The sequence below is a fragment of the Podarcis filfolensis genome (genome assembly GCF_964270895.1).
Source record: "Podarcis filfolensis genome assembly, chromosome: 6".
NCBI lineage: Eukaryota > Metazoa > Chordata > Lepidosauria > Squamata > Lacertidae > Podarcis > Podarcis filfolensis.
The window spans coordinates 56,173,705-56,189,105 of NC_139609.1; the positions used below are offsets into that span (position 1 = coordinate 56,173,705).

The 15,401-nt window shown below is 44.0% G+C and overlaps 1 long non-coding RNA gene across 1 annotated transcript; it reads right to left on the bottom strand.

The window, feature by feature from the left end:
* Positions 1-560: 560 nt before the first annotated feature.
* Positions 561-15,149, bottom strand: LOC310765332. The gene is made up of 3 exons (XR_014549530.1): positions 15,113-15,149; positions 4,765-4,873; positions 561-577 (listed from the first exon to the last, which is right to left on the bottom strand). It is a non-coding gene; the product is annotated as an uncharacterized lncRNA (long non-coding RNA).
* Between the last annotated feature and the right edge of the window lie 252 nt (positions 15,150-15,401).

Consider the following 15,401-nt stretch of genomic DNA (forward strand, 5'->3'; position numbering starts at 1 on the left):
TGGTGGTGGTGGTGAGTGAATCATTTTCCCTAAGACAATAAAAAATGAACTTGAACGAAACACCCTGCTCCCAACTCTCTGGCTTCAGAAGGGGTGACAATGCCTAGAAAATGTATGCAATACTGCCATGAAATAAAAAATTATACATGCCCCTCTATTTAAATTGGAAAGGCACCTAGCACAGGCACCTAGCACCTCTTTGTCTGAAATTTGGTGTGCTTCAGCCACTCAGAAGGAGCAGCTATGCCTTTATTCAATTCTGTCACAAAGTGTGTGTGTGAGAGATAAAGCAAGTTGTGTTTGAAGCGATCCCTGGTGAAGTGGCCCACTTTGTCAAGTGCCAAAGTTGGATCTGAACCACATCTTATCTTCAGTGCACACACCTAGAAGGTATCATTTTGCTATTTGACCAGTTCAGAAGAAAATATCAGAGCAAATTCAATACAATTTAAGAGATTCACAATAAGAACAACAATAATTGTTCTGGAGGGATGCGGCTTTTTACATTGCACAAAATGAGTCTTTCTTCATCCTTTCACCTTTGCTATTCTTCTTCCATTTGCTTTTTCATTATATCCTTGAAACAAGCGGATTGGGGGAACCAAAGGAAGAAAAAGGTGTGGGAAACTAAAATTAACAGCTTAAAATATTTTTTTGCATTGGATGTAAGTTTAGAAATTTCAGCATCTTCTTGTTGAAAGATCTAGGGACTTGAGCACCAGGCCTTTGTATCTGTGCATTTGTTTCAAAGACCCACAAGGAAATTCTTATTAAATAAATATTTAGAGACACTGGGGCACTTGGAGTACTTTTTTGGGTGTTAGAGAAGTTGGGGATGATTATGATACTGTGTATGTTCTTTGCTGGGGGGATTGCCTTCTAATTAAGGCATTGAACTTGAATGCTCCTTGCGATGTAAAGAATAGACCCACCATGATATTATATGTGCACGGGGCAGACATTTGTGGCCAACTGTCCTGTCACATCTAGTCTGGCTCCCAGCAGTGGGCTTTGGTCATCTGGTGTGTCTCATGAACAGGTGTTTAACTTGAAGGTGTCTCGAATAACCTGTAAGACGAGGCTTCCCACAGTTTTTCCAAGTCCACAAATAGACAGTTAGAGAAGTGTTGACATAGAAATCGGGCTTAAATATGTATCAGAAACTAAGAGGTTTAGATCTGGGTTCTCAGACCCCAGTTGAGACAGCCAAAAATTACAGAGGCCCACGAGTCACAAAATGGGGCTGCTGGAGCAGAGCCAGTCACAAAATGGCACAGGTGGGGACAGAGTTTGGCGTTATCAAGTGGCAGTTACTGACATCACTGTTTGTTGGTGTTTAATCCATCTTTCCAGGCTGCTAAATTCTTTGCTGCAGCATTCCCCTTGTGGCAAGGAGTTCCACAGCTTGGTTTTCCTCATGCCAATACAGAAATTTGCTCAGGAGCTATTGTGACTCTGCCTCCCCATTTAGGAAGAATTTGCTGATCCTAGAGGCTCTAAGTGGAGAAGGCTCTTTTTTCATATTTTCCCCACCCCACCTCCACATGCATCTTAAAGTATTACTACCTGTCTCTTGTATTTTCTTCATATTTCACATTCAAGGTGTATCTTATTCCCTCCGTCTGTGCCTTTCCCCACTTGCCAGAAATTGCGTATTGTCCTGATGGACAGGACGACATTGCATGGGCCAAAGAGCCATGCAGGCAAAATGGAGAGACTTAGCACCACAGGTCTGAGCTTCCCACCACTGTCCTGTAGCAAAGATTCTTATTTTCTCTAATGGGTTCTGTTGTTCCTTCTTTGGCATGTACTGAGATTCCAGTAACACAGCAGAGCAGGCACATGAGTGGAAAATAATGTAAAAGTGGCATTCCTTTGGTCCATTTAGCAATATATCCCCCCCATCTTTACTAGAGGGTTAAACACCAACCCCTTGCTGATCATCTTTCTTTTCTTCTTTCCGCTCCCCTATCTCCCAAGGGGGGGGGGCAGTACTCTCTTCCCTGCACCCTCATGCTCTGTCTGAGAGCTGATGCAGTTAATTGGAGCTTCTTGAAAGTCTGCATTAACACAGAAAGAACCAAGGAGACATCTTGGCAGCAAAATATCATTATCAGTTTTGAGTTCCAGCCCCAAATCCTCTTGCGGTCAAAACACAATTCTTTTAACTAAACAATTAAGGATTTGTGCAAGTGTTTCTGCCATGAGTTATCAAGGATGGGGAGGAGCCTCGCCTTGGCAGTGTCAGGAGATGTTAACAATCGACATTGCGGCATGGCAACAGTTAGGAGTGTGAAAATTGCAGGGGCAGGGAAAAGTTACCAGGAAGTTCTCCTGCACAATCGCCTTTTGAAATGGAAGGGAGCTGCACATCCACTCTTTGCATGGGGACTTGCATGAAAAAATTTCCTGGTGGATTGCATCCAGACAGGAAAAAGTCGTTGGAAGAGGTCACGGGAACATTTTGGAGGATGACCTAATACCAGATGTTTCACCAAGGGGTAGCAGGAATGACCCTCAAATATTTTCTGCCCCTTAAATAATGGAATTAGACTGATTGCAAAGTATTAGACAATTGAAGCAGTGTCACACAGGAAACTAAAGGGCACCTTAGAACCTCACTCACTTGCTATTTGTGCCATGTTTGATTCTTAAAGCAGGATGGAAGGCAGGAGAGGAACTGAACGGTCATTACTGCAAATGTAGGTTTTACATTCCAGTTACAAACCTTTCGCTATTTAAGCAAAAGCCAATTTAAGCCTCACATCTGAAAATGCCCTTAGTATGAATTTAAATTTTGGTCTACAGGAGAAAATCTCAATTGTCCTCGTGACCCTCCCTAAACCTAAATCACCGAAGACAAAAATTATGTGATGTAGTTAAGACCAAGCGAAACTGATGAATCTACTGGCAGTACTGGCTTATCCCAAGCTGAGACAGAGGCAAATCACTGGGAAAGGAAGGGTCACGCTACCTTCCGTTTTGCTTCTGATCCCCAAGGATTAAACAAAAATGTGCAAAAAGAAATGCAACCATACTTGGCATTGATAAAGCATAGAAACACCATACTATTTTAAACAGATGTCCCCCAAATACTCCTAAGAAGGGTAGCTTGTTAAGGGTTGACCCACCTGCTCACCTGCACAGGGGGGAGCCTGTCTGGGGGACAAGGCCTTTGGTGGGCAGAGAAGAGCAGTGGGCTGGGCCATACTAGGGTCACCTGCATGGGGCTGCCTGGTTTGCACCCCTTAAAAATTTTTCATCTGGGGCCACAGGCCCTCTGACACTGCCCCCCATGCTATGCCCCTGACTACACCTCTTGAAGAAAATGCACTGCTGGATTGCTGATCCATACATTCTGTAAAAGTGTGCTTTCTTGTAGATATTCAACTGCTGCCCACTATAATTTCCCAAAATTCAAAAGGCACCTCAGAACAGATATTTCAAGGGAAAGCAAAATGGCAGCCACTCTGATGGTCTTCTCAAAAGAATTTCCCCTCACCCTGCTTTGTCAATTCATTCGATCCCCAGCCTCATATTTGAAATTGATGGGTCTCAAGATAGTAGCTTTGTCCAAAACTTCCACTGAATCTGTGGCTGACCTGAGATGTGACCTGCTGGTTGGACAGTATAATGCAGATTTTACTGACCCTGGCCCCTAAAAGGGCACATGAATTTGTTTGCAGGTTCCCTGGTCCTGGAGCCATCATCCTTAGCTCCACTTCAGAGGCTTGAGCATTTAGCGTTACAATTACCCTAGCTCAATCCCCAAGATGAGGGCAGACCCACATCTATCCTTCTGACAGCTGCAAAGAAGCTTGTCATAAGTTTATAGATTAAAATATAGCCGGAACACACATATATTTCTGGTTTTCAACGAATACGCCGCCGCACCCTCTGAAATATTGTCTGTAACCTAATGACAGCCAGGTAGAGCATTACAGTCTGTGTAAGCCTTGTGAAAATGGAACAAGGGCAGGCAGTTTGCAGCAGGGAAGATCTGAAGAGTTATCTGGAGGAAGAGAGAGAGAGAGAGAGAGAGAGAGAGAGAGAGAGAGAGAGAGATGGTGCTTTTAATTGTCATGGGGCAGGAGAAGGGGGGAGAGATTTTAAAGAGATGCAGAAATATTCCATGGTAATAAAATATCCCCTTTTCAGTGTCAAAGTTAATGTTCCAGGCCTCAGGTGAAATCGGCTTCTTATCAGAGAGTGGTTTCCCCTTGAGAGGCAGGCAGCGCCATTGCTGAGTGCTGCCATCTCCCCATCACACTGTGAGGAGAGGCGGCTCCACACTCCATTTCTGAGAGGCCGATTATTCAGAAAGGCAAAGTAGTAGGGTATGAAGTGAGGGGAAGAGCCAGTTCGTGTAAATAATACGAATGAGAACAATGTCATTGGCACAGCCTGAGCTGAGCTAGCTGCTGTTCTTTCTCCCTATCAGGGGCCCCTATGTTTGAGGGGGCCCTGGGCAAAGCATCCTCTAGTAAGTGTCATCCTCTGTCAGTGGGCCCTGCTGTTTCTAGCCAACATTCTAATTCCCCACAATGCCCCAGTGTTGGCATTTGTTGGTAAGGGAAGAACAGCAGTTTTGGTTTTCTTCCTTCACCCGTCATGTATTCTTTACATATTTGTTTCCTGCCTTCCTGTCAAGGAAACTGTGTGTGGCTGATATAGGGGTTTCTCTCAGCTTCCTGGATATATAGGTTTTAGCCCTGAAATAGAAGCCTTCTTCAGGTGCTACAGATAAAGGTAAGGTTAGATTACCACTTGAGGGAACCAATGGCGACAAGCACATTAACTCCTCCCTCATGTTGCCATTCTTGTCTCTCTCCAGCTCATGGTTGGTGACTGTGCAGGGGGAAGCTGCCTGTACCTGTGGAAGGAAAAATCACAAGGTTTCCCTTTACAATTTGGAATGGACAAGAACGATTATGAGGCAGGGTGAGCTACTTTGCTCAGCTCTGCTGCTCCCCACAATGCATGGTAACTTAACCTTTACGAGTCACACCTGAAGAAGTCTATAGTGGCTTGCTGAAGACCACACAGTAGGTTTCAGGCATGAGCAGGAACTTCAACATGGAACTTCAGCACTGGCTCTATACTTACATCTAATATCATTCAATGTTTCCCATCCAATCCAGTGGAGAAGTAAGTGGGTTACACTTCTTTTCCAGCATGAGCATGCCTGTGCGCTGATGCACAGACAACTTCCTCTCTTGCTCCTTCTCATCCCAAGCAGCCTGGAGTCCAACTTAGGGATAGTTGGACAGGCTGAGCTACTTCTAGATGCATGAATGGTGCTAGCAATGTGAAAGGAAGCGTGTGAACCTAGATTTTTGAGCATGTGAACACTTTGTGCTTGGGCATTGCTTCTTCTAACTGCTGACCACTCCTTCCATGTGTAAAGTGAGAGCTATGCCACAGCATCGCTTTCCAAACTACAGCGGGTGTTGTGGCATGAGTCTGGAGCTTACACACTGCTTTGCTGATGAAAAAAATCTGGTAACCTTAACATAGCTGCCTCAGAAATAGCGTTACCAAATATGAATTTGCCTAGTAGAGGTAGCACATATTTGGTACCACTGAAGAAAACCAGGAGAACTACTACTACTACTACTACTACTACTACTATGATGATGATGATTATTATTTCTATACTGCCCTTCATCTAAGGATCATAGGGTGGTTTACAATATAAAACACAAAAATACACACCATAGTAACAATAGTTAGTACTTTAATGATGTTATAGTTACTATAACTATGTGGTGTTCTCCTATTTGGAGGTACAGATATGACCAAGCAATATAATAATTGATAGCAGTTGTACATTGACAGGTGTAATACCACTGGTAGTAAAGAAACAGCTACATTTATAAATACCCCTGGTGTCATGTTCCCTTTCCCACAAAGGAGTAGACCCACAATCAATGATTTTCATTATCTTAAGTGCTGCTTTTATCAGGTGGAGTTGTAGCTCTTATGATTTACTCTTCTGGAAGTGAAACCAATGAAGAAGAAGGAGGAGGAGGAGGAGAAGAAGAATCTGTGATATCATATATCATATTTGGGGCCTTACCCATTGTGATATTTTTGCTGCTAGTAAAAATTTTAAAAAGGTAAAGGACCCCTAGATGGTTAAGTGCAGTCAAAGGCAACAATGGGGTTGCGGTGGTCATCTCACTTTCAGGCCGAGGGAGCCAGCGTTTGTCCACAGACAGCTTTCTGGGTCATGCAGCCAGCATGACTAAACCACTTCTGGTGAAATGGGACAACGTGACGGAAACCAGAGTGCACAGAAACACCATTTACCTTCCCGTCACAGCAGTACCTATTTATCTACTTGCACTGGTGTGCTTTTGAACTGCTAAGTTGACAGGAATTGGGACAGAGCAATGGGATCTCACCCCGTCGCGGGGATTCAAACCACCAACCTTCTGATTGCAAGCCCAAGAGGCTCAGTGCTTCTTTCCGTATTCTGAAATTAATGCTAGAGAAAAACATAACGTTTTATATTTCTCTAATTCTAGAGAAAACGTTTGGTTGTAGAGACTAGATCCTGTACAACTAGTGCCTCTGAACATAGGCCAAGTGCCTTTCCTTCACCATTTAATAGGCACAACCAATGCCCTTGCAGTTAGAATCAGGGCTTCAAGGGAAATGATGTTCAAATAAACATCAACCCAACACCTCTCACATACTCCATGAAACCATTTTATATGCAGTTGCAACTTGTTTGTTGTTAAAGTTATCATTTATTATTGTTTATACAAGCACTCACACTATATACGTTGTGCATGATGTATAATATGAGGAGAACAATCTTAGCTGACTGTCAAGATTAGTGGTCGACAAATTTTTTTAGCTGTGGGTCGGTCCACTGTCCCTCAGACCTTATGGCTGACCGGAGAAGCGGCACTGGGAGGAGGGGAGCTGGAAGAAGAGGTGAGGGGGGCAAGTAGTCCTCCTCCCCACCCGCCAGCCCCAGCTGCTGCGCTTACTTTCCCAGGGGCTGCCACCACCACCGCTGTTGCTTCTTCTTCTCATGGATAGGCAGAGTGAGGTGGTCCGCTCCGCTCTCTGGCCCACAAGACCACCAGGGTAGTGGCAGTGGCGGTGGGAAGATGAGCGGCACGAAAGGGCTGGCTCCAGAGAGGGGCTGCTTAAAATGGCGCTCAGCCAGCTCAGCCCAGCCCCCTTCCTCCTCTAGGCAGGGTGGGGAGAAGCCAGGAGGAGGGAGGGAGGAGGCGCTGCCACCACGGTGTGTGTGTGTGGGAGAGGGGGGAAAAAGGAATGGCGCAGGAAAAAATGGTGCAGCCCAAATGAACAGAATCCCCACGCTGATCCACGGACAGTCCGCGGGCCAGATCCTGAAGGCAATTGGGCCTGATCTGGCGCGTGGACCTTAGTTTGCCAACCCCTGGTCAAAATCATAAAAAGCAGCAGGCTATCTCCAGTATACATGTCTCAGACCAAAAGGAATACTCTTAGATGGCAAGCCGGGGGGGGGGGTCTATTTAAATTTTACGTACTGGTGCAGAGCCTAATGATTTCAGGTATAATGACAGTTTTAATGTGTTTATATCTGAAGGAACAAAACTGGCTAGCGAATCTGACTTGGAAAACTATTGACCACTAAACTGTCTCTTTCAGCAAACTTATCTCCAAGGCACCTCCCTTATTTAATCCCGCAGTCCTCTAAAATGTATTACTTCAAAAGAATTGACTTCTACCAATAGGTTGTCTCCTTTTCTGGCAATCTGTCAAAGGTCTTTTAAAGAGCCTCTCACCATTTCCATTCTAACTATGTGACCTGCCCAGTGAATTTGCCAAGATGTTAGAATGCTGAAGGTAATTGACCAGTAAGATGTCAAAGCAAAGTTTGGATAAATTTTGATAAATTTCATACAAGAATCCAAACTGTCAAGGGCTCTTTTGAAGTGAACCTCTGAACTTGTTGAGGCTTTTCACATGATGAACATGAAAAGCTAGTACTCCCCCCCCCACCCCCACTGCCAGGGCCTGCAGAGCAGCTGGCTGTATTGCGAATGGATGCAAGAGTTCAGCTTAAATATACCAAAGGTCAGCTTTCAGTTCATAATGCAAGTTCAGGATTTTAAGGAGACAGGTTATGGCTTGTAGCAGACTATAAGTGGCTATAAGTCACAGAGGGCAGTTCCCTGCTACTCCATGCAAAGATCACTCCATTTAAAAAACAAAACTGTCCTAATACAAGCCCTAATTGTCTGTCCTAATAGAAGTCCTTTCTGCCCCACCTGCCACTGATGCCAGAAAAACAAGGATAAGCTGCTATGGAACCCAGAAGCCACAGTTTCATGATCCCATTATGTAAAGTTTTATTGGGGGGCACCTTCTTTTTTTGCCTCAGGTGGAGAAATGCTGCCCCCAGGTTCAGGGCCAGATTTAGATGAAGAGAGGCCCTAGGCTACTCCACTTGTGAGGCCCCTCCCCATCCCCCACCCTTACAATTAGAAGAAAATGAAAGAGTTACTAACAACAGCTGTATCTGCGATGACTGTTTTAGCAAACTCTTCAGCATACCTTTTGGGTGGTTTACCCTTTGTGGCCCTTTTAGATCTGTGTACTATACACAACTATGGGCTTGGGCAGATGCCTTGTCAATTGCAGCAGGTATATAAGAGGACGACCTGGCCTGGGCAGGGCAGGTCATCCTCTTATATACCTGTTAGGATTGACACCTGAATCTCATAGCTCTCCTGTAGCTGCCTCTGATTAGTTACCATTTAACTCTTGGGGAAAATAATTAGCATCACACATCATGTGCATGGAAGTTGCCGAACCAATTAACCAACTAGAAGGATTACTGTTAATAGCACCTATAACTTGATATTGCTGGATAGTTCTGATGAACTGCAAAAGCATTTTTAGTTTGCTTTCTGTTGCCACCCTGTAAATTTTCTTTATTAGTGCCACTTTGTTTTGCATGATTCCTTGCAAATGAAGGGAAATTTCCCCCCTTGTATATGTTGATAATATGTTTTTGGTTACTGAGAACAAACAGGAGTGTACAGAAACAAGATTGGGTGCAGGCCTGGCCAGGACATAGGCGTGACACATCTGTGACAAAGGTGACCTCTGTGCTTGCTTGCTTGATTAACAGCTGTTGGGAACTTCAAGGTCCCTGCTCTCACTTCTTATGGTTGTTGTACTGGACTTGGAGACTGCAATAGAGAGCATTCCATGTCAAGAAGGAGGGCAAGTGGGCACTCTATCAAATGACAGGGCAGGAGTTACATGGAGCAGGGTCTTTTCACTGGTGGTGCCCATTGTATGCCTCGCTCTTTTGGCCTGTACTTTTGAGCTTTATAATTTAGGAAGACTTTGGAAGAACTGGTTGACAAGTCTTATCAGTTGCTGACATATGAGCGGATTTTATTTGCTGCTATTCTGTGCTTATGGTGCACCAGGGTTTACAGCAGCGTAATAGAGTTGGCAAGGATGCCAGAAGGGATACAGTTTATGAGCTTTCTCCATTATATGCACAGCAGGGGGTGTTCAGTCAACAGTGCAAAGGCTGAGCTGAAGCATTCCCTGCTGGTTACCTGCTTCCAACAATAGGGGTCGCTGTTTGGTAGTACCCAATTGGTTAGCTGTCAGATTCTAGAGATCCCTATTGGTGGCTCTTAGGTAATTCACAAAATACAGAGTCCATTCATAAATCACAGTGTTCATTCATAAAGCAGTAACATAAATCTCCATTGCTATATATTGGGTATATATTTCAGCGGTTGAACGTACAAATTTATGGCCATGCTATAGTGTACTGCTTATGCGACTGTAAATAAAAGGTGTCTGGGCTCATTGTCTCTGGGTTTGGGGGGGGGGAAGAGGTGACAAAACTGATTTCCAGTAAGTGCCCCCCCTTATTTCCAAAACAAGTCCTTGAGTCTGTACTCTGAATGGTGACACCAGGGACCTAGAAGGTGCAGGGCTTGTCAGTCCAACCCCTGCACATCCTCATCAGGGCTGACCTTAAGGCAACTGGAGCAATTGGGCCAAATTGGGCCCTGTGGGCCGCTCCTAAGGGGGTCCCTGCACAAGGGCAATCTAGATGGATTTTATTTATATCTATAAGATTTTGCAGACCTTGATTGTGAACCCTACAAAAAAAAAATATTCAAGCTGCACCCCACTGCTTCAAACTGGGCCCCACTGGCTAGCCCTGGGTCTAATAGTTGCTGGGCCTAAGTTGCCCTGCCCTGCCCTCGCATGAAGTCTTAGGTTTGCAATTTTGGGAGAGGGAGACTGCCTGCTGGGGAGAGGGAGGGCTGGCGAGGCCCCCTAGATTTAGAGGCCCTAAGCTTCAGCCTACTTAGCCTATACATAAATCCGGCACTGCCCGGGGTTGCTTGTTCAGAGCAAGCTCCTTGTTTCCTCATTTCTGTTCTAAATTTCCTTTGTCCACAAAATTCCACATGAACATGACATGAAAATGCCAAGGTTTGATTACTGCAGCACCAGCACTTCTTGCCACAGAGCTTTTCAACTTTAGATAAGATATCACCTAAATTAAAATGCAGAGCTTTTGCCCCATTAATGAAAATTTGTGTTTATTTTTGAACTATGCCAGTGAGGCTGACCAGCAAGCTATGCCTGCTGTAATTCCCTGTACTACACAACCGTTAAAGGTGCAGGAGCCCTGCCCTCTTTTGTGTTAGGCCATCCTAATGCCCAATATAAGACATATTCAGGTCCCTCCCAGCTCTACAATTCTATCATCCTATAGGTAGGGCCTAGGAGTTCAGTTAACTAGAACCAGTTGCTGTAAAAGCCTGGAGGCTGTAAGACTTCGTACAAAGTAGATTTGTACTCTGCTATTCAAGTGGTACCTTGTCCCACCCTACTTTCTCCCCTTTTAGGGAGGGCATAATCTGAGTCCTTTTTGCTAGGATGATCAGGTGAATAGAGGGAGACAGGGCCAGCTCCAGATTTGAGCAGACAGTGGGCAGAGTGACCTCTGGTGGGTCCCCTCCTCTGTTACACCCCCGCCAGCTTTCTTGCAGGCAACAGGACCTTACAATCTGCATTGTTCTTGAGCAACACTGGGTTCCTGAGCTGAGTCTAGCTGCCAGTTCAGTTCATCACAATGGCCCAAGGTGTTACTAAATCACTGACATTTTGGGAAATATGGCAGTTAGACCTAGGTATTTCGCGTCGCTCAGAAGAGCCGGTTGGAATTTTTAACAAGGGTGTCCAAGGCTGGCACCTGCAGTGTGTGTTGCCCTGGCAGCAGGTAAGAGATGTCAGGTGCCCGTGTTTGCCCTGGAGTGAGTGAAGGGGCCTTTAAAACAATAGGACAATCGTATAGTCTCTCTCCATTTGTGAGCTCATCAGCTCATTGGGTGTTGAGAACTAGCAACCTAAAGGTGTCTCAACTCCAAAATAGCACATGGAAAGCGGGTCTGACCCATAATCAGAAACATTATGCTAAAACTATGGGGGTCTAGCATAAATCAATGTGAAATTGCAAATTTACTCAGCCTGAAATCCTATACACACTAACCACAGAACTCAGTGGTGCTTCTTTCTCAGTAGACACTCATAAGATTGCATGAATTTAATTCAAGGGAGCATCAGATGTATCTGTTCAGAGCTACACACTTCCTTACCCGACTTTGTGGGTTGTTAGTAAATCGGAATGCAGCTCCCACATCATGCAGATCATTCATTTAAGCCAGCTTTACTCAATGCAGATCAATGTTGTTTACACAATAGGGGAACCTAAAGGTTGCTGGTCTCTGTCTTCCAACAAAGCTTGATGGGTGTGACTTCTTTTCGCCCTGCATCTCAGCCACACAGTTCTTGTGAAACTTCTCTGCACCACAGAGCTTTTCAAGGCACAGAAGCCCATTCTGGCTCAGGGGCAGGAGGAGCAGGGTCAAGGCAGCCCTCACGTAAGGCCATGGTTCTAAGTCCTGCATGCAGGACTGACTCAAAGGAAGGAGGTGGTGTGACCCTTTTAGTGCAGAACAGGGCTCACGGTAGGGCAGCAGGATCAGGGAATAAGTCTGGGATCAGTAGCTAAGTAATCACCAAGGTTGTTCGGAATTATTCCAAATATTAACATAACAAAGAATATTAACATACAGAGTAACTTCTTTTTAATACCACAAAAGCTCATTTTTTGCTGCTTCCTTGTTTGGGGGAGGGGGAGAAACTCTATTGGACTTGATCCTCTTCTAACCCTCATGCAAATTGCAACTAATTTATCCGAATGTGATTCTCCTGAGGAAAATCAGAAGCAGCTCTGGGGCACCCCAGTAGGTCCCTCTGCGGCTTCACTCCTGTGGAAACTAGTGACTTGATGAGAGACGTGTGGTATCAGATCCTTACATCTTTGAATATATATTGGAGAGATACTTTGCCAGAGTGCCTGATCCACGTGGCCAAGATGAAACCAGCAGGTTACGGCAGCTACTTTGAATTGTCCAGTGTCTTATTTCAGGACAGAAAACCATGCAGATATATCCTCAAATTTATTGTGGCATGTTTTTGTGCAATCTGCAAAAATGTGTGTTTGATAAAGATCCAATGTTTATCTGAATTGGTCCTCAGATTCAAGTCAATGGGATCATCTTGATACGCCTGCAAGGAAGGTCCAGGACAGACTGGTGTGTGTGTGTGTGTGTGTGTACACACAACTCTAATGTTCCTAAGCTTCTGTATTACCCTCTGGGTTTATTTGTGTAAATCTCCTCGTGTCTGCAGCTGTCATTCTTGTTTTGCATACTCATTTCCATGGACTTTAACATAAGCATATCTTCATCTGGGGAAAGCAATCCTTTAAACCTCCTTAGGTTATAGTCTTTAATTTCATACCGTGGCACCTCAGAGATACAAGCCAAGGATGAAAGCATTAATCAGTGCAATTAATAAATAAATTCATTATCCACAGATGAAAGATGTGCACTTTCCATTGGCGCTCTGGCCTGTGAAAGGGCATTCATTTTGGTGGCCGCTGTTGTAAATAATCTTTGTATGTTTCTTGATTGCCACTGTGTGTTTAAGCTGATCTTCCAAACAACAAATGATTTTCTGCAATATTTTGCTGAGGAAAACGGCTATCTTAATTAAATATCCTCAAAATACCACTTGGAGTGAGATTATGCAATGCTTATTTTAATTGGTAAATTGATTGATTCATCAGTGGGGGGAAAAAAGCCTCAAGGCAATTAATTGACAGGCTACACTGCTGCTTCCGCTAATGCTCACAAATGGAGGAGTGAGCCACCATAGCTTTGTGTGGCAGAGCTATCCCTCTCTGCCATACCTCCCAACAGAATTGCTGTTCAAATCATGTATGTCCCTTTGCATTAGTGTGGTCGCTAAGGATCTAGAGGGAAGAGTGGGCTGTTCCAGGGGACCTTTGTGTACTATGCAAAGGACTTTTGGCTGCCCCACCCCCTGCAAAAGTCTCTTGCATCACATGCTGCACGTCACAAGGGCTTGTATGGCTGTTGTGTGATGAGCTAGTGCAGAGTGAAATTTGGGTCCTACACAGCACCCAATGAGTTATCCTTGTATGCTACTGTTGGGAACCCCTACAGAGGATTTTGTATGTTGTTGTTGCTTCAGTATAGCAGTGCTACTAAAAAGTCAACAGAACCCAATAATTAAGACAGTCTAACATCTGTGCTCAAGAAGGTTGTGGATGTTGCACTATTGCTCTTCCAGATCTTCAGATATGATATCTGATCTTCCTTGCAGCTCTTTGGGCTAGGGAAATATGAATCTGTCCCTATTTTAAATTCAGTTTGCCACATTTCCACATAAACTTACATTTTTTGAATAATAATAAAAAGATCCTTATGACAATTCATTGGCCGTTTAGTGAGTATTTCTTCTAACACACACAGCAATTTCCCTTTATATAATGCATTTTTGCATGCAATTTTCATGAATTTATGCATTTTTATGCATACTGCTCCCAGATATAAACATTTTTTGGTTGGAAGATCTGCACCACAAAATTCAGAAAAGTGTAAAGATCCATTTTAAAAAAGAAATTGTATTTGATTTGTGGCCCAAACAAAACAATGTATAGGATAACAGCAATGCACAGCATAAAGTGACATATAGTTAAGAACACTGGTTATATCTCTATTTTAATGTAAAGCATTTGTTCCTTACTTATGCCTGGAATTCTCCTGTTTTGTTTAGTGTCATCTTACACAGTCATTCCACAGGAGGCTGTGTGTGGCTAGTAATTGCCAGTTACATTCCTTTTGTGCTACACATTTAATAAAGAGATACCATGTCACTTGAAACTTTTCTTTTGTCTTTACATTCCCCCCCCCCCCCGTCTTTTACTTTTCGGGTCAGTTACTTTCATCCATACAATTGTCGAAGTTTGCTGGTACCGTTCAGAGAGCAAGTTATCTGCTAAATCTTTCCACCTTTTAGCTATTGTCAAGTATGCTGCTGATAGCAACAATTTTAATAAGTCCTCAGGAAAGATTGATCCAAGACATGTGAATTAGGTTGGTATGTATTAAAATGTGAACTGAACAGAATTCCTCCCTCATCCTTCCCTTGACCCCACAGTGAGTTGTGCCTCACTTGCCCAGGCAATTTCAGTGGGATTTGAACCAACAAACCCACAGCTTTCCTTTCTATACTGCTTCTCAGAACTGTACATCTACCCCCAGAAATCAAGCCCCAAATCCCTTAAAAAACAACAACAACACTTCTAGGAGAGTATTAAGGATGTGAGGGGTAAATTCAGAATAGCAACCTTTCTGAGAGTTTCAGACCATCTATGATGCTGGAGCTGTTTTATAGCTCTGAAGGTCTATGGTACCTTTCTGCTTTCTAAACAAACAAACAAAACAAAATAACTAGCCTGGCTTGTTGAGGCTCCAGTGTTTTCTGAGCAGTCATACTTTGCCACCTGTTGCTATGGAGAAGTCTCTTTATCATAAACACTGGATAAACAGCTGCTGCCAGAGAGCCCCTTTCTTCCTTCTCTGGGTTTATTTGGAGAAAGTCAATAAGGAAAAATAAACATTCCATGTTCTTGTGTCTATAGATCCTTGAAACTCGGATCCTAATGCCACTCTTAAGGCCTTACCGGTCTCCTCAGTTCTGCACCATTCCAGGAAGCCAGAGCAGCACACGCCTCTGTTCTCAGGAACAGAGCTGTTCTCAGGAAAGCATGTAAAAGAAGAAATGATAATTATGACAAAGTAAGCACCGTTTGAACAATACTGTCTCGCCTATTCTCACACCTGTTGGGCGCACAGTAACTTTGGGGGAAGGGAAGCAACACTTGAAAATCCTACGTTTAGTTGCACAAATAGCAACTGGTTGTTCTTCGGGCCCCCCTTTCTTCTTGCTCTTTTATTTTTCTAAAGCATGAT